The following is a 26,865-nucleotide window of genomic DNA, read 5'->3' as shown; positions in this document are numbered from 1 at the left end:
GTGGCATTGGGGAGTAAGGGAGGGACAGAGGTCAGGACGTGCTTCCTGGTCATGGTGGTCACCTACTACAGGACAGGCCCAACAAAGAAAATAATAGAACGCCACTAGCCACCATCTTCAGCCCCCAACTAAAACCTCTCCAACGCATTATCAAGGATCTACAACCTATCCTGAAGGATGACCCATCACTCTCACAGATCTTGCGAGACAGGCCAGTCCTTGCTTACAGACAGCCCCCCAACCTGAAGGAAATACTCACCAGCAACCACACACCATACAACAGAACCACTAACCCAGGAATCTATCCTTGCAACAAAGCCCGTTGCCAACTCTGTCCACATATCTATTCAGGGAACACCATCATAGGGCCTAATCACATCAGCCACACTATCAGAGGCTCATTCGCCTGCGCATCTACCAATGTGATATATGCCATCATGTGCCAGCAATGCCCCTCTGCCATGTACATTGGTCAAACTGGACAATCTCTACATAAAAGAATAAATGGACACAAATCAGATGTCAAGAATTATAACATTCAAAAACCAGTCGGAGAACACTTCAATCTCTCCGGTCTCTCGATTACAGACCTGAGGGTGGCTATCCTTCAACAAAAAAACTTCAAAAACAGACTCCAACGAGAGACTGCGGAATTGGAATTAATTTGCAAACTGGATACAATTAATTTAGGCTTGAATAGAGACTGGGAATGGATGAGTCATTACACAAAGTAAAACTATTTCCCATGTTATTTCTCCCCTCCACCCCACCCCACCCCACCCCCCACTGTTCCTCAGATGTTCTTGTTAACTGCTGGAAATAGCCTACCTTGCTTGTCAACATGAAAGTTTTTCCTCCTCCCCCTCCCCCCGCTACTGGTGATGGCTCATCTTAAGTGATCACTCTCCTTACAGTGTGTATGATAAAACCCATTGTTTCATGTTCTCTGTGTGTGTATATAAATCTCCCCACTGTATTTTCCACCAAATGCATCCAATGAAGTGAGCTGTAGCTCACGAAAGCTTATGCTCAAATAAATAAATTTGTTAGTCTCTAAGGTGCCACAAGTACTCCTTTTCTTTTTGCGAATACAGACTAACATGGCTGCTACTCTGAAAAACTTGGTTGTAATAGTGGAGATTGGAAGAGCAACTAGGTTTTTCTGTCCAAATTCTGCTGTATGTGAACATGCCCAGTACGATATCGTAGTGCTGCTTGTACCTACTAGCTTCATAGGAGTGCTATTTAATTCTAATCAAACCATAAGCAAGCAATACAAAATCATATTGATGTTTTTGAGTTTTTGACTTTGTCTTTGTTTGTTTTAACTTGGATCAGCCTGGAAACGTGAGGGAACAGGTATAAGTTCTAGGGAAAAGTTTTGTGTTAGCAACTGAGAACTCCCAAAAATATTGGGGAATTCATAAAATCCCAAAGACTGAGGTCCTTCACCATCCTCAATATGTGTGTACAGATACACAGCAAAAGAAAGGGATCCTCTAAGGCAAAAAGTGCTATATAAATGTTAGATAATTATTATAGAAGTCAGTTAACTTACTGGACTCCTAAGCCTTACATATGATATGATTGATAGAGATCTATAAAATCCTGACTGGTGTGGAGAAAGTAAAGAAGGAAGTGTTATTTATTCCTTCTCATAACACAAGAACTAGGTGTCACCAAATGAAATTAATAGGCAGCAGGTTTAAAACAAAAAAAAAGGAAGTATTTCTTCACACAACGCACAGTCAACCTGTGGAACTCTTTGCCACAGGATGTTGTGAAGGCCAAGACTATGACAGGGTTAAAAATAGAACTAGATACATTTATGGAGGATAGGTCCATCAATGCCTATTAGCCAAAATGGGCAGGGATGGTGTCCCTATCCCAGTGGTGGGCAACCCACAGGCCGCATCTGGCTCATCAGGGTAATCTGAGTATGGATTGTGAGACATTTTGCTGACATTGACCATCTGCAGGCACGCCCCCGCCACCCCCCGCAGCTCCCTTTGGTCTGACCTAGTATGGCCGTTCTTATCTACTGACTCTTCTACCTATCTTTCATAGATCATAGATTCCAAGGCCAAAAGGGACCATTGTGATAATCTAATCTGACCTCTTATACAATATGGATCATAGAATTTCCCCAAAATAATTCCTACAGCAGATCTTTTAGAAAAATCATCCAAGCTCTATTCAAAATTTGTCAATGATGAAGAATCCACCATGACCCTTGGTAAATTGTTCCAATGGTTAATTACTCTCACTGTTAAAGAATTATTGCCTTATTTCTGGTCTGAATTTGTTTAGCTTCAGCTTCCAGCCATTGGATTATGTTATACCTTTTTTCTGCTAAACAGAAGAGCCCATTATTATTAACGATTATTAAATATTTTTCCTCATGTAGATACTTATAGACTGTAATCAAGTCACCCCTTAACCTTTTTCTTGTTAAGCTAAATAGACTGAGCTCTTTGAGTCTATCACTAAAAGGCAGATTTTCTAATCCTTTAATCATTCCCATGGCTCTTCTCTGAACTGTCTCCAATTTATCACCATCTTTCTTGGACTGTGGGCACCAGAACTGAACAAAGTTTTTCAGCAGTGGTCGCACCAGTGCCAAATATAGAGGTAAAATAACCTCCCTTCTGCAACTCAAGATTCCCCTGTTTATACATCCCAGGATTGCATTAGCTTTTTTGGCTAGAGCATCACAGTGGGAGCTCACAACCCTGAAATCTTTTTCAGAGTCACTGCTTCCCAGGATAGAGTCCCCCATCTTGTAACTATGGCCTACATTCTTTGGTCCTAGAAACATGTATTGTTTGCTTTGGCCCTGGTTACCAAATGAGCAAGATCATTCTGCGGAGCTGCCAGAGCCTTTCCCCGCTGCTGGAGTCTTTTCTTACAGTGGGGAAAGGCTCCATCAGCTGGAAGGCAGCAGGACACTATGGATAAAAATGGATAAAAATAGCAGTGTGGATGGGAAGGCATGGCTTGGGCAAGTAGACGGCCATATAAGGTATGTATAGGAGTGTCTACTCTACTCACCTAAGCTGTGTCTCACTGATAGTGCTACTCAAACCCATGCTAGGGGAGCTACCCGAGTACATATTCTACACACCACTAAAGAAACATGCAGTGTAGATGGAGCCTTAGAGGATATGTCTACATTGAAAAAACAAAAACCATGCAACAGCCAGTTTCAGGGCCTGGGACAACTGATTTGAGTGTGTGTGGGGCTAGCACTATGGGGCTAAAACTAGCACTGTTGATTGTCACGCTATCTAGAGTGGCTCACGACTGTAAGTGCCAATCTCAGGGCAGACTATCAGAAAGCAGGACAGAGACCCCAAACTGGCTGAATGTTCAATAATTAGGTTTCACCAACCCAGGAACAAGTATGAACTTCTAAAGCACTGTCACAGTCCTACTATGGAGTCACAGACACAGACACCTGGGCAAACTGGACTATGTAATAGATGGTCACTTTACACCAAAAATCACAACTATATTCAGGTTACTTGCAGTCCCAAAGCACCAGTCCTTTACCTCAGGTCAACTGTACTCAGATCTCAAACCAAAGACAATGCCTGTATCCAGTCCTGTAACTAAAGGCTTATTAACTAAGAGAAGAAATGAGTTATTTACAGGGTTAAAACGGAAACATACACAAACACAAGTTCCCTTTTTAAATCTAAGACCGTAATATAAGCTTCTATAATGAGCAGCTTTATATATCCTTTAGGGCTGATCCATGCCAAGCAGCATGGGAATCTCTTGCTTGTGTTCAGGAATCTTTTCCCCTCGAGTCCAGACAGTGTAAAGAGGCCCCAATTCCTTCTGGTCAGGGATTTTTATCCCCAACCCAATTGAAGCCAAACTGATGGGATGAGTGTATCTGCATGTAACCTCGTCATGGATGGGTGCAGGAGAGGAATTCACATAATATTTGTTCCACAATGGTCCATTTGGGTTCAATAGCCCTTCCTGGATCCAGCATTTTGCATGAGGTGAAGTTTTCAGAACAGACATTTTACAGTTTGTGACATTACCCAGGGTATAATCTGGACAGATGGACAGCCATGTCCCCTCAATTCTTCAATCTGGGGTGCCTTTTACATTGCTTCACTGTGAGGGCCACCACTCCCGGTCTGCTCACACACAGCCTACAGCATGTAAATTACTCCCAGTTCTACAGTATATAGCCAGCCACTCTTGAATTACACTGCAGAACAGCACCAGCAAAATCCCAGGCCCAGACTTGCTCCCAGAAATGTATGTCTTGTACTGCCCAGCCCGCTCCTTGACAATACACACTCCTATAAGGTCCATCATTTTATTAATAGAAAATGATATGCACAGATCCCATTATCTCAAATGGAGTTTCCCAAACACTTCCATCCAAATACACATTGTGTTAGATAAAACTGTAAAACTAGTTTCTTAAGTACAGAAAGATGGGATGGAATACAGATAATATAAGTAGGATTAATACATGCAGCATCCTATAAGCATTCCATAAAGCCTAAACACATTCTTAAAACACCAATATTTATTTAAACTATACTAACTAAGAGGTAAACCAGACTGGTTTCCAGCTACACATTTGTTACTGTTCAGTGAGGCCCAGGTCCTTGGCGTGAGCTGGCACCTTGTCTGACAGTATCATATAGACGTTCACACTTGGGCCAGTGCCTGAGCTCAGGGTCTGAGCCCCTTCTTGTCAGCATGTTTCAGAGCCCGGGCTCCTGCTCAACTGGGAATGTCTACCCTGCTATTTTTAGTCCTGTAGCACGAGCCCTGCAAGCCAAAGTCAATTGACTCAGGCTCGGAGACCCACAGCCTTTTGCTTTGTAGATATACCCAGAGCATAGGCTCTATGAAGCAGGGATTGTCTCTCACTTTGTGTTTCTACAATGCCTAGTGCAATAGGGCCCCAAATCTGAACTGGGGCCTCTAAGCACTAATATAATGTAAATATTAATAATAAGGGCCTTGATCCTGCAAACACTTATGCATATGAGTTAATTTACACATGAATAGTCCTATTGACTTCAATGGGACTAGCTGTGTGTAAAATTACTCATGTCTGTCAAGTATTTGCAGGATCAAGCCTATGACTCTTACATTTAGTCCTTTTACGTATTTTGTGAGGCTTATAACAACTATTTGGGCTTACATTTTTTAACCTATATACCGTGTTCACATCAACAAAGTCATTGGACTATATTTGCCATTCATAAGCATTAAAATGATGTATTTCATATAGCAATATAGAAGGGGAAAAATCCCTGTTCACTCCTGCATTTTATGATAATATTTTTAAAGCATTTGTGCAGAGTAGAGCAGAAACGTGCAGTTGTATTCTGCAGTATTTAGTCCCAATTTCAGAATAACAAAAGATGACAGTGGAAACAAAAATACTGTTGTTTCACTGGGAAGCAATTAGGCTGGGGATGGCAACTCTCAAATGAGACTGTAGTTCCTCATTGAGCTCTAATTACCTACTATTTGCCAAAATTGCCATTAGAAGAACACTGCCATGATTGAAAACCCTAATTACCCAGGATTTGAGGTTTGAGGAAACTGTTGCATTTTTACAGTGCTATGAATACAGATTTTAAATTGGAATTAGTTTGAAAGGTAACACAAGTTTTATGTATCACTGGGGTGTAGTTGTTTAAGATGTTGAAATGTTGGGCTTCTTTTTGCAAACTCTTGATCATAATAGGTTAATTTTTACCCCTGAATGGAACCTACATTGTTCTGTTTCCTTTCTTTTTCAGAGCCATGTGCATTTGCACCAAAAGCAAACTTCTTGCTTTTTTGGGGGGAGGGGGGCGGGGGGGAAGAGATCATGAATATAAATTAAGTTGGAGGAAGAATTAGAAATGTGGCTATGATTATACCATGCTTATGTCCACAGTGGACAGATGAAAGCAATAAGGCAATGCTGTTGTTTTAGTAATTATAAAATCAGAATCTGTAATGTTTTAAAGGTTAACTTCAAGAGAAATATAAATGGAACGTGCTCAAGAGAAGATTTGCAACAAAATCTCACAGTGTATATTGTTTCATATCCTAGTGACCCCAATTTGTGATAAGCATAGACATTCTAGAGATTACCTGCAAGAAAACATTAATTATGTGGAATTTACAGAATCAAAATTATGACTGACCTATATATACTTACACCACATTCATACACCTCATTTCCAAGTACTTTCCAGTGAATGATTTGCCTTCATTTCTTTCCTTAGCTACTGATTTCAGTGGGAGCCTTACATGGATATCTGTGGACAGAATTTGGCTCTTTGTTTCCAAAAGCACTTAACAATTGTTAAATGCAGGTTAATGTTAGACACAGGTATAAATCAACAGTGCCCCTGCAGCCTGGAAGATGGTACTATATAATTAACATAAACAGACAATATAAAACAGATTTAGAGAGGAGAGCAACATGGTTAGAGAAGTCAGAAAGGAGCAACTGTATATTATGACAAGTAGAGTGAGGCAAGTTGACATGCATATAAGACAGAAATGAGAAGAAGTATCATTTGTCTTAGAGGACATCTAATGAGTCTTATTCATTTTCTGAAGCAGCCTAAACTAAGAAAGAAGGCTAGAGTTTGAACTCTTAGGGACAGAAGTGGAACTGGGATGCCCAGTTACTAGCAGACTAAGTGCTTTATAAATGCATATTGTGGTAGTTGAGGTGAGAAATGACCAAGGCATGGTCAAGCGTTTAAAGGTAGGCATGAACAGAGAAGGTTGGCTTTGAAGTTATTGCAGAGGGAGATTCAGGAATTGCAAGAGGTGAGGAGGGGAAGAAAGACTGAGGAGTCAAACATGGAACAGAAGAAATGGTGAGAATGTGTGAAAGGCAGGATGATGGATTTGTCAGGAGTGATGTAGAGGAGAGAATATGAGAGGTAATGGGAACGGGACACCAGCTGTAAAGGGGAAATTCTCCTGTTTCTTATGCTGGGATTTAAATGGTGTTAACCGAGGACAATTTTAAGCTGGAAATAAAGCACAATTTTAAAGTGAGGATTAGTGACGATTGGAACAATTTATGATGTGGTGATGATCCATCAATGGGAATCTTTAAATCAAGACTGAATGCTTTTTTAAAAGAGACTTTCTAGTTCAACCACAAATTATTGAGCTTGATGTATTAATTACTGGAGGAGGTTCTATGGCCTGTGTTATACAAAAGGTCAGACTGGATGATCACAATGGTCCCTTCTGGCCTTAAAATCAATTAATCTGATTTACACCAGTATAAGAAAGAAGTGAATCAAGCCTACGATTTCCTAGACCTCAAGTTCTTAATATATAGTTGAAAACACTATTCAGTGTTTAATTCCTCACAATTTGTGATAAATTAAAGTGTGAACTGGAGAGTTTGATAAGTAAATCCTGAGGAGCCAGCATTTAAATATCTTTGGGCGTTTAGCCTTTGGCTCCCTTTAAAGTAATTACCGGGGATGTGACTGGCAGGCTACCACACCTATCACCCTCATGTTCAGCATATGATGCAGTCCTCAGCACTCAGCCATGTAGTATATTTGCAATAGAAATGCACAGCATCATCTGCTAGTTGTGTACGAATGAAATATTGTTGATATTTTCACCCACCTAATAATGAAAGTGGGGTTAATCTGGAATAAATCCATTGACTTCAGTGGATTTACACTTGTGTGACTCTGAGAATTTGGTCCATACTCTGAGACCATCAGATCCAAAAAAACTGAAGGGAGCTCAGACCTCCACTGTGCTAAGCCTGGCTCAATTGTTCCCTTGAGTCATCAGCGTCATCTCCTAAATTAAAATAATTAATTGTTCATAATAATAACTCATTATGACTATAATAACTTTTGATGCTGTTGTTTGGTATTTCTTTATTTAAAATTTAATATGCTTATTCTTGATTTTGTTAATTAAAATTTAATTATACATTTGTTTATTAATCCCTTCTTAGTGCAGACAAGAGTAACATGCTCCTTTAGGATCTAGGTTCAGGAAGGATTCTTCCCTGCAGTTGTTGGCACAGAGACGCTCTAAGTACTTCCTGGGTTCCAACAGACCAGAGAGGTCACCTTTTGTTCAAAGGGAGAAGTATCCTTTCTACAGTAGAGCAGCTAGATCATACCAGATTAGACTTTCAGGGTGGAGTCAGAGGCTCCCTTAGCTCCATCACCAGATACAGCAGTGGGGCATATAAGGTTGAAGTTGGGAAATATACTGAGTATGATGGTGGTTTCTTTCTTACCTTACGGCATCTCAGGTAAACAGGGAAGAATTTTGAAGGTATCATGGTACAAATTTATAGTGGTATCCTGAGGGTTCTGTTTTTGTGAGCCAGAGAGGAACAAAAGGGATATATTGAGCTGAAGACTTGTGCTCCTCTCCTCTACAAAATAAAGCTATTCAGAAAAGGAGGGACAAAGTCCTGGTTTCTCTAGGGGTGGGTGGGTTCACAGGACCTCAGCAAAACGGGCAGGAGGCCCATCATACCTCCTGACCAACAGGAAGGGAAAAATGTTTCCCAGGTAAATGATAAAACTACCTTGGGGAGGGGGGTCATTACAGTTTTCAAATTAGGCTTTGAAATATCAAAATAGATATCAATTATAGCTACTCAGGGTTGAAAACGTTGGCCTTGGAGCCTATGGGCTCTTTCAAAGATGCATAGATTTTAAGGCCAGAAAGGACCACTGTGATCAATGTTTGACTCCTCTGAATAACGCAGGCCTAGAATTCCATCCAGTAATTCTTGCATTAAGCCCTTTAACTTGTGGTTGGGTTGAACCAGAGCATATTACTTAGAAAGACATCCAGTGTGGAAGTAGTCTGGATCAGTGCAGGCATAGTCTGGATCAGAAAGTGCATTAACTTAAGATAACATTACTATTGCAGGAGGGCCATGAATGTCATACTTCTGTTGTTAGACTTCTTTTCTGTGGGCTGGTAACTTCTGATAGGGTTGCTAATTTGGGTCGGACATATTCTTGGAGGTTTCATCACATGACATAATCTTTAATTCCTGGAGACTCCAGAACAATCCTGGAGGGTTGGCAGCCCTATGTCCCGACCACTATATCATGTAGGTGAAACTACATTTAAGTCATAAGCAAAAAGAAAAGGAGTACTTGTGGCACCTTAGAGACTAACAAATTTATTTGAGCACAAGCTTTCGTGAGATGTAGCTCATGAAAGCTTATGCTCAAATAAATTTGTTAGTCTCTAAGGTGCCACAAGTACTCCTTTTCTTTTTGCGAATATAAACTAACGTGGCTGCTACTCTGAAACCTGGAATTAAGTCATAAGAGAATTCAATGAGAGATTTCCTGAATAAGGAGAGTGAAAACTGAGTAAGGGCCTCAGGCTATGTTCCTTAGTGATTTTTCACAAAAATTGTAGTGTGCATTGTCCGGCAGTAATTTTTTGTTAAAGGTTGTTGTCCTTGGTTAGGTCTTAGTTATTTTCCTGGCTAAGTGCAAGTAACATACATTACCCACCATTCATTGTTTACTGAATTATTGTCTAACATAGGATTCCTTTTCAATAGAAAAAATACTTTAATTTTTTTTCTGAAAATGAATATGGGTTTAATTTATGGAAGGAAAGAATTTCACTGAACAATTGGCTACTTGGGCAAAACCTCAAAAGTTTGAACGTTCATGACAAACCTTAAGTGCTACTGAGTTTGCCCATCTCTAGAGGAGAGTGGCAGATTTTTTGGGGCTGGGAAAGATAACAAAGGAAAAAGTTATTAACAATAATATAGGTGGTAAAATAGGGAGCAAGGGAGGGGAGAGAGAGACCAAATTATAGGAGGGGATAAAAGGCCAAGAAAGGTTGATTCTTTTGCATCCAAATTCAGTTTTTCTGCAAGAAAGCTTTATTGTTGCTTTACCGAAGGACAAAAAATTCAATCTGGCAATTCCCTTCCTTTAGGAGAACCTCAATTCTGCTGTTGGAGTTAGGTGGCTGTATTGTTTGGGTGAAGTACTGCATGGTAGGTGTTTATGCAATTCTGTGTAAATCACTGAAGTGCAGTTATTAGTGCTTGGAAAATAAGACACCAGTTATGTCCTCACTTATATCTTCTGAAGGTAATGGGATTGTAGGGGTGTGTTTGAGGATGGTATCTGATTCTGCCCTTATTTGTGCAGGTATAAAGCAGGATCAGTCATACAGATATCAGTGGAATTGCACTAGTGCAAAATCATTGTAATTGAGGTCAGAATCAGGCCCAGTAGCATTCCTTTTGTACATTTTCAGAGCAGGCTCCATTTAAACCCTGTATAAATTATATGTAGAACGACAACACTTTAAGTGTCTATTAACTAGTGCTTAACTAATGCTAAATTACAGTGACATTCACAGGACTACATCATGAATTTATTATGATACGGGCTATTACAGAGAATACAAAATGAAACTATAATGAAGGGACCCTTAAGCCATTATTCTCATTTTTCAACTTAACACACTCAATTTTTTTTTCTGGAGATCAGGTTTTTCTGCATGGTAGGACAATATGTTGGCCGAGTAAAATGCAGCAAAAGAGATCCTTGAAACACAGGATGGTGAATTGTCATCTGAATGGAGTTTTGCGGATCATGCACTTCAGTTTGGATTTCAGATACGAGCAGGATTTTCCTGGCTTATACCCATAAATATGAGCTGCACACAGAACAACCCAGAATTCATACTGACTTTTATACAAAATTTAGTAGTAAATGGCCTCTGTGATTGCATAGTGCATAGAGACTGGTTGTTTTCATTGTACAAACTAAAACAATACTGGGCCAGATCTGAAGCTCACTCAATTCAAGGGGAATCTTTTCTCTGACTCAGTGGGCATTGGATCAGACTCATAGTGCAAAAATGAAGTTCCTGAAGTTCCTTCCTCTGGAAACATGCTGTCTTAATGCTTTTTTGCAATAGAAATCCTAATGATTGTCAAAAGCTCTAGAATGCTTCAAAAATGGGAATTTCATGATTCTTTCTTGAGTCTGATTGAAACTTTTCTGACTTGAAATTAAATCATTCCTCTATGCCCTAAGGAAATGATGTAAACATGTATAATGTATTTCTGTCTGCAGCATAGCCTGTGCTATGCAAACAAGAATTATTCTTATTGGAAGGCATTTTTTGTTCTGCTTCTAGGTCTAGCAAGGGAATAAAAGAGCTAAGTTCAGCAGCCCAGCACTAATGTCAAAGGCAAATGGAGATTGAACCGTCAGAGTTCCAAAGTCTAGAACCTACACTTTTGAAATGGGTTCTAAATGTGGCAAAATGAGTTTTCCCAGGCCTATTTCCCTGAGCTGTAACTGCTCACACTCATATACTGCCCTGGATCTGAAGGTCACAAAGTGCTTTGCTGAATAATTAGGGCTGAATAATTAGGGCCTTCTTCAGTAGGCAGAAGAAGACTTCCTGGCCACATCCTCCATGCCCATCATGCAAGTCAAGCACAAAAACAGCCTGGCATTCAGAGCAGGGGAAGAATTGCTTTCTTCTAACAGCTGTAGAAAGGAGAACCCACTGTACCCTCTTAATGCAAACTGCTCTTGCTGGAGTTCTGGGAACACTGTACTTCATGGAGCTCCCTTTGGGACACTACAGTTCTGCACAGGTCTGCATATTTATATAATATATATATATATATATATATATATATATATATATATATATATAAGTAAACCCCAAACCCATTATGTTAAGGTTGCAAAGTCAAGCACTCAAAGGTTAGGAAATGCCAGAATTAAGGGGGCCCTGCAACCTTGCCGGGCCCCCTTAATTCAGTCCCTTTGTGTGTATGCATTAGAATATTGTCTTTAATTACATAATCAGATACTATATTTCCCTAAGGACCGCCGCCTCATTCTGTGATCAGAATAGATGGTGTTCAATTAATGAGCAAAGCGATTCAATATTGATTTTTTCCTCATTGTTCCATGGGTGGCCACACACCTTTGTTACTGTACACTATTCAAGCCTTGCTTTGAGGACAGAATTATTAATTTCATCATGGGCTTTTCTATGCTGCTCACCCCTATTGTTGCTGAGTGCTTTGCTCACATTAATTAATTTATCTCCACAACAGCTGTGTGAGGTGTGAGGTTATTGTCCCCATTTTACAGATGGGGAGCTGAGGCACAGAAGGCTTGAGATCAAAAGTATCCACTGATTCTTGGTGCCCAGTCTGAGATGACTAGGACCTGACTTTCCAGAGTACATGACCATAGCTCCCACTGACTTCCTTTGCAGTTGTGAGAGCTCAGAGCTTCTTCAGATCAGACCTCAGGCTCTCAAGTCAGGCATGCAGAAAACAAGGCCACACAATTAATGACCATCTGTGAAGAGTTTGGTTTAAGTGATTTGCCCAGCATCGCATAGGAATAGAGCTTATTCCCTTTCACAGAGCATTTCCATCTTTCAAATGAAAACAAAAACTTTTCAAAATTACCCATAAAATGAAATGGAGCACTGGTTCTTGGGCAGTCCCAGTCTCCTTGCAGTCTCCCCTCACTTACTTAAGTGAGGCAGTCTCCACTCACTTAATTCCTAGTTCCAGTTTCCTTCCCCAGCCAGTCCACAGATCCCTTGTGCCCACTGGCTTCAAGTCATAGTCTCCCCTTCCTAACTCTCAGGCCCATTTCCCTCCCCCCTACCAGCCTCCAGTCCCAGTCTTCTGCATTCAGTTCAGGTGGCTTCCTCCTCCACACTGCCTGGCTGGTAGTGGAGTGGGGTGGGGGGCACTGAGAGCACAGGAGAGACAGTCTTCCTGCTCTCTGTTCTGCTGCATGGATCTGGCACAGCCAGGAACTCCAATTGGAGGGAAAATCCTGCCCAGCTCCCCCCAGCCTTGGGCTGTAGCATACCCAATGCTGATGGACTCTTTGGGTAATTAATCTGCTAAATCTTAGCAAGTCTCTATGGAGCATGTGTGAACTGTGATTTTTTGCCAGAGGCTTATAATTTGGCCAAATTTGAGTCGATTTGCATGGAGATGGCAAAAGGCACATTCCTGATGCAGAAGTCACCACATGGCCAAATTTCAAATTCCTGCTCCAAAACATGAGGGTGCTAGAGCGCCTAAAAAAAAAAAAGTTGCCAGAATGTTTTAACATGGGCAAAACAACCTAATTTCCCTACTCTCATTCTTGGAAATAGATAAACCATTTTGGTTGAAATTCCCCCACACACACCCAAAAAATCAACCCCAGGCAGACACCTCGCATGAAAAAATTGGCAAAATCATAGCGAATGAAAATAGCATCTTATAATGGCAACCTTACTAATAGGTGACACTACCAGCCCTGCCTATAATACAGTCTGGGTCTCAATGAGCTCCACAATGCTCCTGAAGGTTATTATTTATCCCATTTTACAGATAGCTTACCTGAAGACTGATGAGGATAATTGTCTTGCCCAAGATCACACAGTGAATAGTAGAATTGGGAATAGAATGCTGATTTCTTGTACCTTGCTCTATCTCTGGTATTTCTTTGGGGCAAAGGATACCGTCTGAATTTTCACATACCAAAATGAAATCAATAGATTTTTAATGTGTGAAGAAGGTCACTAAATACTTGCAGTTTCTGTTGATTGAAAAGAAATACAGACCAAGAGATATATAGTGAGTACAGAACACTTGTCTTTTATTCCATTACTCTCCTGGAATAAACAACAACAACAACAAGGAAAGACAGGTATATAGTCGATAAACATAAAGGGACAGTGAGGTTTTCTTTTGCTTTGGCCATTGTATGATTGTTCAACCACAATTGACCTGATGAGATGACAGTCACTGAAAGATAATAAACCACACATTAATCAAAGATGTAGAATTGTTAAATAAGTAAACTCCAGCTCACCTGAACTGTTGATCTTCTGCTGTTCTTGTTGATTATATTTTTTTTTAAAATGTGATGGGAAGAATTAAAATAAGCGTATTTAACTATTTAAAACAGCAGGTCATGCTATTATCTCCTGCTAAAACAAAGACCAGAGAAAAACTTCTGAAGACCAAAGAAAGAGATGTCTGAATTAATGTACAAAAGACCACAGTCATGTTATATTCAAAGGAGGAAGAAAAGATAATGAATGAGGTAGTGGGGTGGAGGGAATGTTAATGGTTTGAAGAAATTGACTATATAACTGATGCATGTTATTTGCAATTAAGAAAGTTAGATGAAGATAAGAGTTGAGTCCAAATGACTGGAATAGCAAGTATAAAAAAGTTAAGGGTGGAGAGGACTGTATTTAGTCTTTCAAGTCCATCTGCACTCTATCCACATGGTGCTTGAAAACTTGGGCTTTTCCCAGGTGGGGTGGATTTCTCCCATAATGATGGTATGTGTTTATCTATATTTTTTTAAACGTGCCTAACCAGTTCCATGTGGTATGTGCAGGTAAGGAAAAAGTATTACAAAATGTTTGTAAATTCCCTCTTTCTCAATTAACCCAGTAAGAGTTTCAGTGACCACCCTTGTCCTGAAGGGCAACAAAATGTGGCTATGTTGGACTGAGAAGTGAAGCAAGTCCACAGTCAAAAATCCTCACTGAAAATGCTCTAGCCTCATCATTTTAAAACCAGGGAACTGTTAGCTCAAACTCCTCAGCTGATGCCCACAACACTGTCATCTTCCAAAGAGAGAATGTTTCAAGTAGTCAGTTCTCAAATCATTGAAGCCAGAACAGATCCTGTGAAAGTCACCACTAAGGAAATGGATTCTCCACTAGTTGAAGTTTCTAAATGGTCTTTGAGTATAGACCCATATAGAGTACAATGTTGTCATCAAATCTCGAGGTGACAGAGATCTGAACAGCGGTAGTGAGGCAGTTATCCAAAGGAAAAGACAGTAGCCTTCTAGCCACATGCTGATGGGGAAAAAGCAATCTTGGCCTTGCAGCTCCTTGGATATTTGAAGCAGCTGGGTTTCCACTAAGACCTCCGAGTCACAAATGTGCATAGCCAATGAAAGTCATATGCCTCTCAGTCAAAGGAGAAATAATTGCCCTCACCATTTCTTTTGATTCCTTCCCCAAGCCTACTAGAATGACTTCAATCTTGTCTGACTTGGGTCTTTGCTAGGTAGCCATCCAGACTTCAATCTCGTAGGCACTGTGTAAGTCGTTCTACTGAACTGACCTGGCTGGAGTATATATAAAGCTGGGTTCCATTAGCATACACAGAAGCCACAGCCAGGATCTTTACTAATCCTCTGAGAACCCAAAGGGTGGCAAACTGGTACCCTGTGGAATCCCTCATGAGGGAGAACACAGGAAAAGTAGAATTCAATCCAGCCAGTTGCTGGGCACTCTGGCTCTGATCCAGCAAAGCACGTAAGCATGTGCTTAATTTTAAACATGACTAGTAACATGGAAGCCATGGGAGTCCCATGGAGTCATGATCAAGCCCATAATAAGTAATTGTTAAATACAGTCTAGTGGGGTCTCTTTGAAAAAAACACCAGAGCCATTCAAGATCAATCCACAGGGGTGTTACAAATACCTCAGGTCAACAATGTCGAAGGAAGATGTTTGATCTAAAAAATAAGTATATACGCTGGGCTCTCATTTGCTCAAAGGCTCCTTTACTCTGCGCAAAGATATCTTAACATAAGTGAGAATAATCTGGTCCCTGATCTTGATCCACTGCCATGTTTTAACTATGTCCTTGTTCTTCATGTTTAAATTCCAAACTTAATGTAGATTTAATATACTTGTACATTAATAGAGGATTCAGAGTTCCCTGCTACAGAAAACTGACATCAGTTGAGAAAGAGAATAGATAACAGGAATTATAAAACTTTAAACTAATCTCCATACCTCTTTTTGCCTTTCTGTACTGGTATTTTACTATAGTTTAGGTGCTAGGGATCACTGTTATGCTGGATGTGTTTGGATTACTTGCAAATCAAAGGTCCTGACCATTTCTGGTCCTTAAAATTCCCCTGGCACTCTTTGTGGCATAGGAGTGTCAACTCCAGTATCCTGGCTAAATTCCAAGAAAGAAAATAAATTGCACCTAGTCTACCTTAAATCTCCCATGGTGTTTCAGTTGGCTACGTTTTTCTTTACTTTCTATTCTAAGAACTGTATTTGGTGTTGCTAGTTCAGAATGGCTACCATATTCTGTACCGGGAGTGGCTCCGTTTTAGTGGTGATTAATGAAGAGATCCCTGTTTGTAAAGTATGTTGGGATCCTTCTGAATAAAAGGTACTAGATAAACATAAGGCATTAGTTAATTAATTGTAAGCTAATTTTTCTTCATTCTTTCCACTCCCTGAACACTCTCAAATGATTTTTCTTGTCATTTCTAAGGGATTTACTAAAATATCACTCCAGTATATTCTACTGGAGGGAGGAGGGGCAAGGGAGAGAGCTTCTCTAGCTATAAACAGTACTGACTGGTACCAATGTACCATATAATTGAATGTTATTTCCATATATTTCAGGCTACTTGTAGCAATCTCTAACAAATAAGAGCATCTTGTAAGGCCTTTGGATTGTTCTTGAATGTAAGAGTTTAGTTCTTACAGATATTTTTCAAAAAGAGGGAGAATATTATTTTTAAACTGTACTTTAATAGCCAGTTTGTTGTTTCTGTTTCTGAAGCCATCATAAAGCATCCATAAAGTGGTATTTCTCTTGCATTTTACATGACTCCAGGGCTTGCTGTTCTCGCCTGTCAGGTCTTTTCAAATCACTTAACATTTACTGGAACAATTCTACACTGCCGGATTTGCTGCTCATCCAGCGTGGTGTTTGTATCACAGCTGCTACACCAGAGTCATCTCAATAAGAAGAAACGTTTCTCACCACTTCATTAGTACACAGCAGCATGAAAATAATAATTTCCTCTGAAAATAAAATACCACAAACCTTTCATCTGGGGGAAAAATCATGAAAAAAGTAATCTTGTTTTTGTTTGGGAGCTGAAATGTTTGTGGTCATTAAGGTAAACTTACAATCTGTAGTTGATTCAATTAAAATGTGGCAGAATTTGTGATATTTTTGTATACTTTTTCCAAAGCTGGTTGGAACATTTAGACAAACTGAATAATGAAAGATCAGAATATTAAAAAATCACGGAGCACAGGAGTTTCAGGGCCATGTCTAACCTCAACCCTTTACAGACAGGAAAGAAAAATACATCTTTTTTTCAAATACTTTTGGCTTTCTATAGCTATTTAACCATATTGTTCTACTGAGCAAATGAAAAATAACTAGACACTAAATAAATAAATAAATAAAAGTACACTAGAAAGTGTACCTACGAGGGAAGGCACAAGACTTCAGTTATGTCTCGCAAGGCAACAGTTTTAATGGAAAGCTTGTTTTCTGGCTATGTTGCAAAATAATGTATGTTATTTGTTGGGCAATATTCAATTATACACCATTTAAGGCTAGATCCTAGTCACTGTTACACATGTAGAGTAGCAGCTTACTCCAAGAATTCATTGACTATTTGCTGAGTAACCTGCTACCCAATAAGAATAAATATCTAGATCGAATAACATGAATAAGGGGAGCAGAATCTGCCTCTTGGATGTTACAACAGTGAGGCCCCAGTCTTGCATTTTACAACATGTGGACAAACTGATGAGCCCACATGGAACCCCACTGAAGAAAAACAATTAGTTCACAAACTGTTACAAGTTGCAGGACAGGGACCTTAGTTCTTAAAACAAGAGAGAGCCATATTCTCCCCTATTCTATTTTAATTCCCATGATGTCACATATTAAAGATGTTCAGTAAAGTATATGATGATGTCACAACTCAGAAGACATAAAAATATTGCAGGGAACCTCTCAAGTGGCCCCTGCAGTTCCAATTATAAAATTCACCTTGCTTTGTATTTAATTTGAAGAGTTCAGTACAGATCTAATTAAATGTTAATACATCATTAAAATGATTTGTAATAAGTATATTCAAACCAGGGTGAGTATGATATGCTCTTTATGAAGCCCAGACCTAGCTGGGATCCTTCAGGTTGAAAACTCATTCTTCATAACAAACAGCATTCTGGTAATATTAATGACATACACAAATGTGATCAAAATATTTGATCTTGGAAACAATTTTAACATTTGTGGGAACTAGATATTTGGGCATTTTTTTCTGGTTGACATTATTCTATGAGGGAATATTCCTTTAAAAGGCTTTGACTTTTTTTTTTTAGCAGAAAAAAAAAATAGCCTTTCTACAGAATTAATGAAGCTGGCTTTTTAGCCTAGGGTAAAAAGCTAGCTAATGAAGTCATTCATCGTGACAGCCCATGGTCTGAATTATATGAATTATTGCTTATTAATGGGATTAATTGTTTCTCATGCTATAATACAAAATGTATGCACATCTCCAAAATATCTAGGTTTATAATCTGAAACAGAAAAGGGGGGGAAGGAGTGTATTAGTTATATGAACCACTTCCATTTCTGAATTTATGTGTGTCATGTAGGTAAACTTTATCAAGAAAATACATAAAGTAAAGTGAGGCGTGTAAAAATGAAGATAAAGAAAGAGGTAATGGCAAGCGATAGTATGATTGACTTTCATTGTTTTGCTAATGCCTTCCAATAGTTTTGGACTCCATTTTAGTATGAAATACAAATAAAATATATTTTGTGATATGAAAAGTTGCAATCTTCACAGATAAGAGCTTTTTACAGTAACTCCAAGCAGAGGGATAGCACAGCAAAAATATTAATGGATAAAAAAGATCAGTAAGATTAAATTAAAACTACAATAATTGTAGACATTTATTTTTCATTTCTTAATCTTGACACTTTATTGATTACAGTTTTTGTTTCCTATTTGCATTGTGGTAGCACTGAGAGGGCTCAGTCAAGGATTAGAGCCTGATTGTGCCAGGTACTGTACAATCACAGAACAAAAAGCTTACACCCTAATTGTATCAGAGTTACGGTAAGAGATGGGAAAATAAATTATGTGCATGTCACTGATTTTGAAATGCAACATTCTTATGTCTTTGAATTTGTTGTATGTGTACGTGTAAACCTAAGGCGCTTATATAGTCACCGTTATCAGAGTATCTTCGCACCTCACAATCTTCAGTGTATTGATCCTCACAACACTCCAGTGAGGAAGGGAAGTATTATTATCTTATGCCCATTTTACAGATGGGGAACTGAAGCACAGAGAGACTGAGATTTGGCAAGGTCAGACAGGAATTCTGGAGAAGCAGGGAACTGAATGTGGGTCTCCCGAGTCCTTAATTCTGATCACTGGCCATCCTGTGCACAATGTTTCATTTGGGGGAAAAAAAAGTCAATGAAAAAATGAATGTAGAGGCCACAGTCACATTTATTATATGATGAAATAGAATTTGTTCCAAGCACATAGCACAATATCCATCTGAGAATGTTGTTCATGGGATTCGTGTGAGGGAAGAAAAAGCAGGGCAGGAGAAAGGGAGAGGAGAGAAGATGAGAGGGGAGGTGGAAGATAACGAGGAGGAAGGAGTTCAGGAGAGATTAGGGAGGCAAAAGAGAGATGAGGAAGGGGCAGAATGAGGAATATAGAGGAGGAGAAAGGGACACAGGATTGCAACTAGTCTCCAGTTTAGGCCCTCAGGAGGTTGCAGGGGACAAGACCGCTGTCATCTAGAGTACTTAAGAAAGGCAGATTAGTTGAGGTGCACTGAATCATGGCTGCACCTGAGTAATTTAGGCTCACTTGTGGTGACTACAGATCCACCTCTAAGTGATGACTGGGAAAGGGAAAACTGCTCCTCATCCATATAGACCATAGCTGCAGCATACAGCCAGAGGGGAGCTACAGGAGAGACAGCAGTTGGCAGGGAGAGGGGTCAGCTTCCTTGAGAGCCTCCAGGGCCAAGCAGAGGAGAGTCCTGCAGGAGGGGAGTGGACTCTGAAGGAGATTGTTGTTATTAGCTTTATTTATTTGTGTTCATGCCTAGAAGTCCAAACTGAGATTGGAACAGGTGCTGTCTCTTATTTTGTGTGTATGGTACCAAAGAGCTTACAGTCTAAGTAGGCGACACAAATACAGGGTTAGGGAATGGGACAGAATATAAAAACAGAGCGAACAAAGGGGCAGTGAGCAAACTTACAAGTTCTATGCTTTTTTTGTTGGTTGGAAGTGTTTATATGACTTTTGGGTGGAGTTTTGTTTACTTTGCAGTTTATTTTATTACTTTCATGACACATATTAAGTTGGGGGGGGGAAGGAAAGAAAGGAAGTGATTAGCTAAAAGGACAAAGAAAGGATGGGTTGTAAGGTGGATGAGAGAGATGATGGCGGGAATGACAGAGAGGGGCATAGAGAGCAATGCACCTGCGGCAGAACTAGGAACTTCATTCCACTACCTGTAGGCACTCTGCAGTTCTCCTCTAGTCTTCCTTTTTAGGGTGAGACTGCATCTGGAGGTAGTCGAGTGGAGAGTGGTTTTGTTTCAATGCTTTACTTTTCAGATTAAAATATAATTCATGTTTTCATTGTACTTGATTTTTTATTATCGTGCCCAGATTTTTTTTTATTATTTTCTATTGTAAAAATAAAGTAGTGTTATCTTGCAACCTTCCAGCAAGAGTTTTTATATTTTTAATCTAATTTCTCTATGTATATGCTGTGAACATCAGAGGAGTAATCTGCTAAAATCTACTCAAGGGTTCAGTATAAACCCCCTCCCCGTGAGTTTATCTCCAGCCAGCAATCTGTCTCAGATCCCAGCCCCTCCTTGCCCACTAGCCTGGGGGGAGTACATTGGGCACCCAGACCAATACAATAAATTTGCTTGATGAATAAGTCATCGACTTTAAAGCCAGAAAGGGCCATTATGATCAGATAGCCTCACCTGCATAACATAGGCCTTAGAATTTCACCCAGTAACGTCGGATTCAATTCCACCTTCTTGTGTGAGCTAATGAAATGTTATAAAATCAGAAATATTCCTGTACAGTACTGAACCAAAACAATTTAACAATTTGTGAGCAAAAAAAGTGTCATACTCATTGCTTCTAACTAACAGTATGATCAGCTCTGCTCCAAAAGGTATTTAGTCCAGACTTCACATCCTATTTACATTTTCCCTCCATGGCTTAGTATTAGGCACCAGGGAAGACACTCTGTCAGTGGCAGGTGTTTTTATGCAGCCACACATCCTTAAAAGTCATGCCATGAAACATAACAATAGGCTTCATACAATTCACATATATAGCTTAGAGTAACACATTTAGCTACATTAGTTAGACACAATTAGTTTCAAAGCCCTGTCTACCATGAATGAGATTTAGTTCTCTGCAGCTACAAGTATTTCTATTAAGTGACTTTATTGATAATAAATATTTTCATTATATGGGCAGAATATTCAGATGTGACTGCATTAAATAATACAGTACCAGTGACAAAAATTGAATTCTGTGAGATGGTCTAATACAAAATATTCAAGTAAACATAAATGAGTCCAAGCTACAACATTTTGATAACAATCTGAATTAGGATCCTACCAAAGTCGGGGAAGGAGGTTGGAACTAGGGTTTTGGTTTGGACTCATCTCTATTTAAATTGCAATTACAAATGGAATTCTGAATACTTTTTTATATTTATCAAAATAGGATGTATGCATTAGGAAGTCTGTCATAACCCTATATATCTGTATGCACATATATATGGGCCAAATTCTCTGCTGGTGTAAATCAGCATAGCTCCATTGACTTTATAGGAGTTATGCCCGTTTACACCAGTTGAAGATTTGACTCATTGTATTATGAATCTCATACAAATTCTGGATTAAAAAATGACATTTGCACCTTTTGCACATGCTAAGAAGTCCAGTGTTTCACTAACGGGTTTTTGCATGCAAAATTGCTTGTAAAATTTTTACATTTCCAGAGGAGCATTTTTAAAATGTGGTCTCTATAAATTCAGTGGCTATGGGAAAAAATAATCCAAACACATTTATTTCTCTCTCTCTCTCTCATAAAAAAAGCAGAGCTTTTAGCTAATTTGTTTTGGTAGAGTGATCTGTATAATGCCATTACTAAAGCTCCACAGAAATGTATTTCCTAAAACACAGTGTTATATTTTTGTTTCCAAATGCATTTGGAATAAGCTATTGTACTACTCAAGCTGAGTTAAGTTGGCAGAATAGGGTGTATAGTGGATAAAAAGTGGCATGCAAAATATATTGAGATTTTTGAAGATCTAAATCACTTTGAGGATTAAATGAGGACATAGAATCATAGGATATCAGAGTTGGAAGGGACCTCAGGAGATCATCTCGTCCAACCCCCTGCTTAAAGTGGGACTAATCCCCAATTAAATCATCCAACAGATTTTTGCCCCATATCCCTAAATGGCCCCCTCAAGGATTGAGCTCACAACCCTGAGTTTAGTAAGCCAATGCTCAAATCACTGAGCTATCCCTCCCCCCTATTTTTCAAACCCTTTCTATCCAGAACTATATATCCCACATACTGAAAAGCATATTATACTATGGAGCATGTTTCACCTTCAGGTATACATTTCTAAAGAGAAAGGTTTGAATTTTGTACAAAATGGCTCCTCATCTTAACCTAGGCTGAAATGCAGCCACCTCTGGGTTGAAATATGGCATGTGAAATGTGGTAAACTGTGTAATGGTTTAGGACAGGAAGTGAAGAATACCATATCCAGATGAAATTTCAAGGGGAACTCAAGCCTGACCCCCTGCCCCTCCTCTTCCTCCCGAGGCCCCAGTCAGGCTGGAAGTTGGAGCCTGGCCCAGGTAAGAGGAGCCTGGGGAGTCCAGGCAGCTGTGGGGAGCCACAGACCAGAATCATACATCTAGAGGAGCTCATGCTCCTTTGCTATCCTACTATACACTCATTAATCACACAATAAGAACAGTTCTGAGGGGGAATTAAATAGTCAGGTAAGAACCTAGGTTTTAATGTTCTCAGGACGTGGGGGCTGTCGTGCTGAAAGGAAAGCTTACAGTTATGGGTAGGCGGAGGAATCTCACTGCTGGAGAAACCAGCAAAGAATCACATTTTTGCTGTTCTGTGTGAAAGTAGAGAGCAAAAGAATTGTCACATTGCATACACGATATATGCTGTGCTCACATAATTAAACTGAAGTTTTGATTCCCCCCTCCACACCCCACAATCCTATTACATAATGTCAAATAAACACAGGAAAATTACATTAAACACACTAAGGATGTGTCATAACAGCCAACCAATGTAGTTCTGTGGAATGTGCATGGTAAGCACTGCAATGTCAAGGAACAATGAGGTGCATTAAGAAAGACATACCAAAGAACATATAGTGCTTCATGTTTATATTTATGCATTTGAGGTTGCACAGCTGTACCTGGTGGCATGATTTGGAGAAAGTGGGGTTGCATTAACATGGTTGAGGATATAGGTGAGCTGCACAATCCTCATAATTGGTAATGGAGAGAAGAAGAAGAAGAAAATAATCCAGATTCACTATCAGGACCCAGGGTGATTGCAGGACTACCAGTTAGAAACTCATCATTTCACTTGTAATCTAAAAAGAGAGAGAGAAAGAGAGAACTGGAAATCTTTATAGATAATGAACATCATACCTTAGAATGTCACTTTAGTGACCACAAAAGAACAGCTTTACGTCCATCGCAATTGGTACATGGGTTGTTTGACCCTAGTGGTCAGAGCGGGAATCATGACCCAAGCTGAGTCAGATACAAGGAGAGCAGAGTCTGAGATATGTGAGAGGGCAGACCAAGAGTCAGGTGCCAGAAGGCAGGGACAGTCAGGTTGCCAGGAACAGGCCCTCTCAGAGGTTCAGAGAGGCGCGGGCCACTTCCAACTTTTGAGGCCCCTAACCGTAGTAAAGATAAAAAATGATGACACATGGTCTAATCTTGTACCATCAGAACCGATATATTTTTATTAATATTTATGAACATTTTTAACTCTTTAATATGACAAAATCTATATCAGTTTACAAAAAAATGGTGTCTTTTACCAAATCACGTTGCTTATTTGCTTAAATTTCCAGCTCTAAGCTGAGAGAGTATGTTACATTTTGGTCCAATAGAGATGCGCATAAAAACAAATTGCAAAACTTATCAAATACCAAAAAATTAACAAATGTCTACATTTGAGGCCCTCTTTGAGCTTGAGACCCAGGCCAAATGGCCCTCCTGGCCCCCTCTCTCAATGGCCCTGGCCAGGAGATCAGAGTCAGACAGCAGGAGCAGGTAGCACAAGGGAAGGAATTCTAAGATAGGGAAACCCAGTTACACAGATTTCAGAGTAGCAGCTGTGTTAGTCTGTATTCACAAAAAGAAAAGGAGTACTTGTGGCACCTTAGAGACTAACAAATTTATTTGAGCATAAGCTTTCGTTAGCTACAGCTCACTTCACCGGATGCATTTGGTGGAAAATACAGAGCCACTATGCATGTAGAAGCCCTCTACACCAACATTCCAGACAAAGATGGACTACAAGCCATCAGGAACAGTATCCCCGATAATGTCACGGCTAACCTGGTGGCTGAACTTTGTGACTTTGTCCTCACCCATAACTATTTCACATTTGGGGACAATGTATACCTTCAAATCAGCAGCACTGTGATGGGTACCCGCATGGCCCCACAGTATGCCAACATTTTTATGGCTAACTTAGAACAACGCTTCCTCAGCTCTCGTCCCCTAATGCCCCTACTCTACTTGTGCTACATTGATGACATCTTCACCATCTGGACTCATAGAAAAGAAGCCCTTGAGGAATTCCACCATGATTTCAACAATTTCCATCCCACCATCAATCTCAGCCTGGACCAGTCCACACAAGAGATCCACTTCCTGGACACTACGGTGCTAATTAGTGATGGTCACATAAACACCACCCTATATCGGAAACTTACTGACCGCTATTCCTACCTACATGCCTCTAGCTTTCATCCAGATCATACCACACGATCCATTGTCTAAAGCCAAGCTCTACGATACAACCGCATTTGCTCCAACCCCTCAGACAGAGACAAACACCTACAAGATCTCTATCATGCATTCCTACAACTACAATACCCACCTGCTGAAGTGAAGAAACAGATTGACAGAGCCAGAAGACTACCCAGAAGTCACCTACTACAGGACAGTCCCAACAAAGAAAATAACAGAACACCACTAGCCATCACCTTCAGCCCCCAACTAAAACCTCTCCAACGCATCATCAAGGATCTACAACCTATCCTGAAGGACGACCCATCACTCTCACAGATCTTGGGAGACAGGCCAGTCCTTGCTTACAGACGGCCCCCCAACCTGAAGCAAATACTCACCAGCAACCACACACCGCACAACAGAACCACTAACCCAGGAACCTATCCTTGCAACAAAGTCCGTTGCCAACTCTGTCCACATATCTATTCAGGGGACACCATCATAGGGCCTAATCACATCAGCCACACTATCAGAGGCTCGTTCACCTGCGCATCCACCAATGTGATATATGCCATCATGTGCCAACAATGCCCCTCTGCCATGTACATTGGTCAAACTGGACAGTCTCTACGTAAAAGAATAAATGGACACAAATCAGACGTCAAGAATTATAACATTCAAAAACCAGTTGGAGAACACTTCAATCTCTCTGGTCACTCAATTACAGACCTGAGGGTGGCTATCCTTCAACAAAAAAACTTCAAAAACAGACTCCAACGAGAGACTGCTGAATTGGAATTAATTTGCAAACTGGATACAATTAACTTAGGCTTGAATAGAGACTGGGAATAGATGAGTCATTACACAAAGTAAAACTTTCCCCATGTTATTTTTCCCCCCACCCCACCCCCCACTGTTCCTCAATTGTTCTTGTTAACTGCTGGAAATAGCCTACCTTGCTTGTCACCATGAAAGGTTTTCCTCCTTCCCCCCCCCCCGCCCCCCCGCTGCTGGTGATGGCTCATCTTAAGTGATCACTCCCCTTATAGTGTGTATGATAAAATCCATTTTTTCATGTTCTCTGTGTGTGTATATTAATCTCCCCTCTGTATTTTCCACCAAATGCATCTGATGAAGTGAGCTGTAGCTCAAGAAAGCTTATGCTCAAATAAATTTGTTAGTCTCTAAGGTGCCACAAGTACTCCTTTTCTTTTTGCAGTTACACAGAGAACTTCCTGTTCCTGTGTTTGGCTTAAATAGAAGCAGAGGACCAGTCAGCACCCCCAGAATTCTGCCAATTAGACCCCAGAACTAGAGTCCTCTGTTGGATATGAGCTTCTAGGTCAGGTGTTACTGGGACATTTTGGTTGCAGGCTAGAACTTGCTGGCTGCTATGCACCTAATGGTCTGAGGTTTGAGATAGGGCATCGGAATGGGGGAGGGGGGGGCAAGGAGCCATGGCTCTCCCGCTTTTGAAAGTGATGGGCCTAGCCCATTCACTTTTTGCCATGAGCCTGGCCCCCTGCCCCTGGAAGGCTGGAAGTTGGAGCCTGGCCCAGGTAAGAGAAGCCTGGGGAGTCCAGGCAGCTGTGGGGAGCCGCAGACCCTCCACCTCCCCAAGGTGAGGGGCCCAAGAGCAGCCCTGGCCTTGGCAGTTTTTCAAAGAGACATTATTAAGGGCACAAGAGCAAACTATCCCACTGTGTAGGAAAGATAGGAAGGGAAGAGACCATCCTGGCTTAACCAGGAGATCTTCAATGATCTAAAACTTAAAAAAGAGTCCTACAAAAAGTGGAAACTCAGTCAAATTACAAAGGATGAATATAAAAAAATAACACAAGTATGTAGGGACAAAATTAGAAAAGCCAAGGCACAAAATGAGATCAAACTAGCTAGAGACATAAAAGAAAACAAGAAAACATTCTAGAAATATATTAG

The 26,865-nt window shown here is 40.2% G+C and overlaps 1 long non-coding RNA gene across 2 annotated transcripts in view; it reads left to right on the top strand.

Moving 5' to 3' along the window:
- LOC122459713 overlaps nt 1-18,548 on the top strand; it is a 78,026-nt gene extending 59,478 nt beyond the window's left edge. The window contains exons 4-5 of one of the 2 annotated variants that reach the window (XR_006280568.1): nt 13,415-13,465; nt 16,700-17,250. This is a non-coding gene — a long non-coding RNA (uncharacterized LOC122459713). Of the gene's footprint in view, nt 1-13,414; nt 13,466-16,699 lie in introns of both variants that reach the window. The other variant, XR_006280569.1, reaches the window with a different exon arrangement.
- The last annotated feature ends 8,317 nt before the right edge of the window (nt 18,549-26,865 follow it).

Source organism: Dermochelys coriacea, chromosome 4, assembly GCF_009764565.3.
Source record: "Dermochelys coriacea isolate rDerCor1 chromosome 4, rDerCor1.pri.v4, whole genome shotgun sequence".
Taxonomy (NCBI): Eukaryota; Metazoa; Chordata; order Testudines; family Dermochelyidae; genus Dermochelys; species Dermochelys coriacea.
This window is presented reverse-complemented; position numbering and strand designations above follow the sequence as displayed.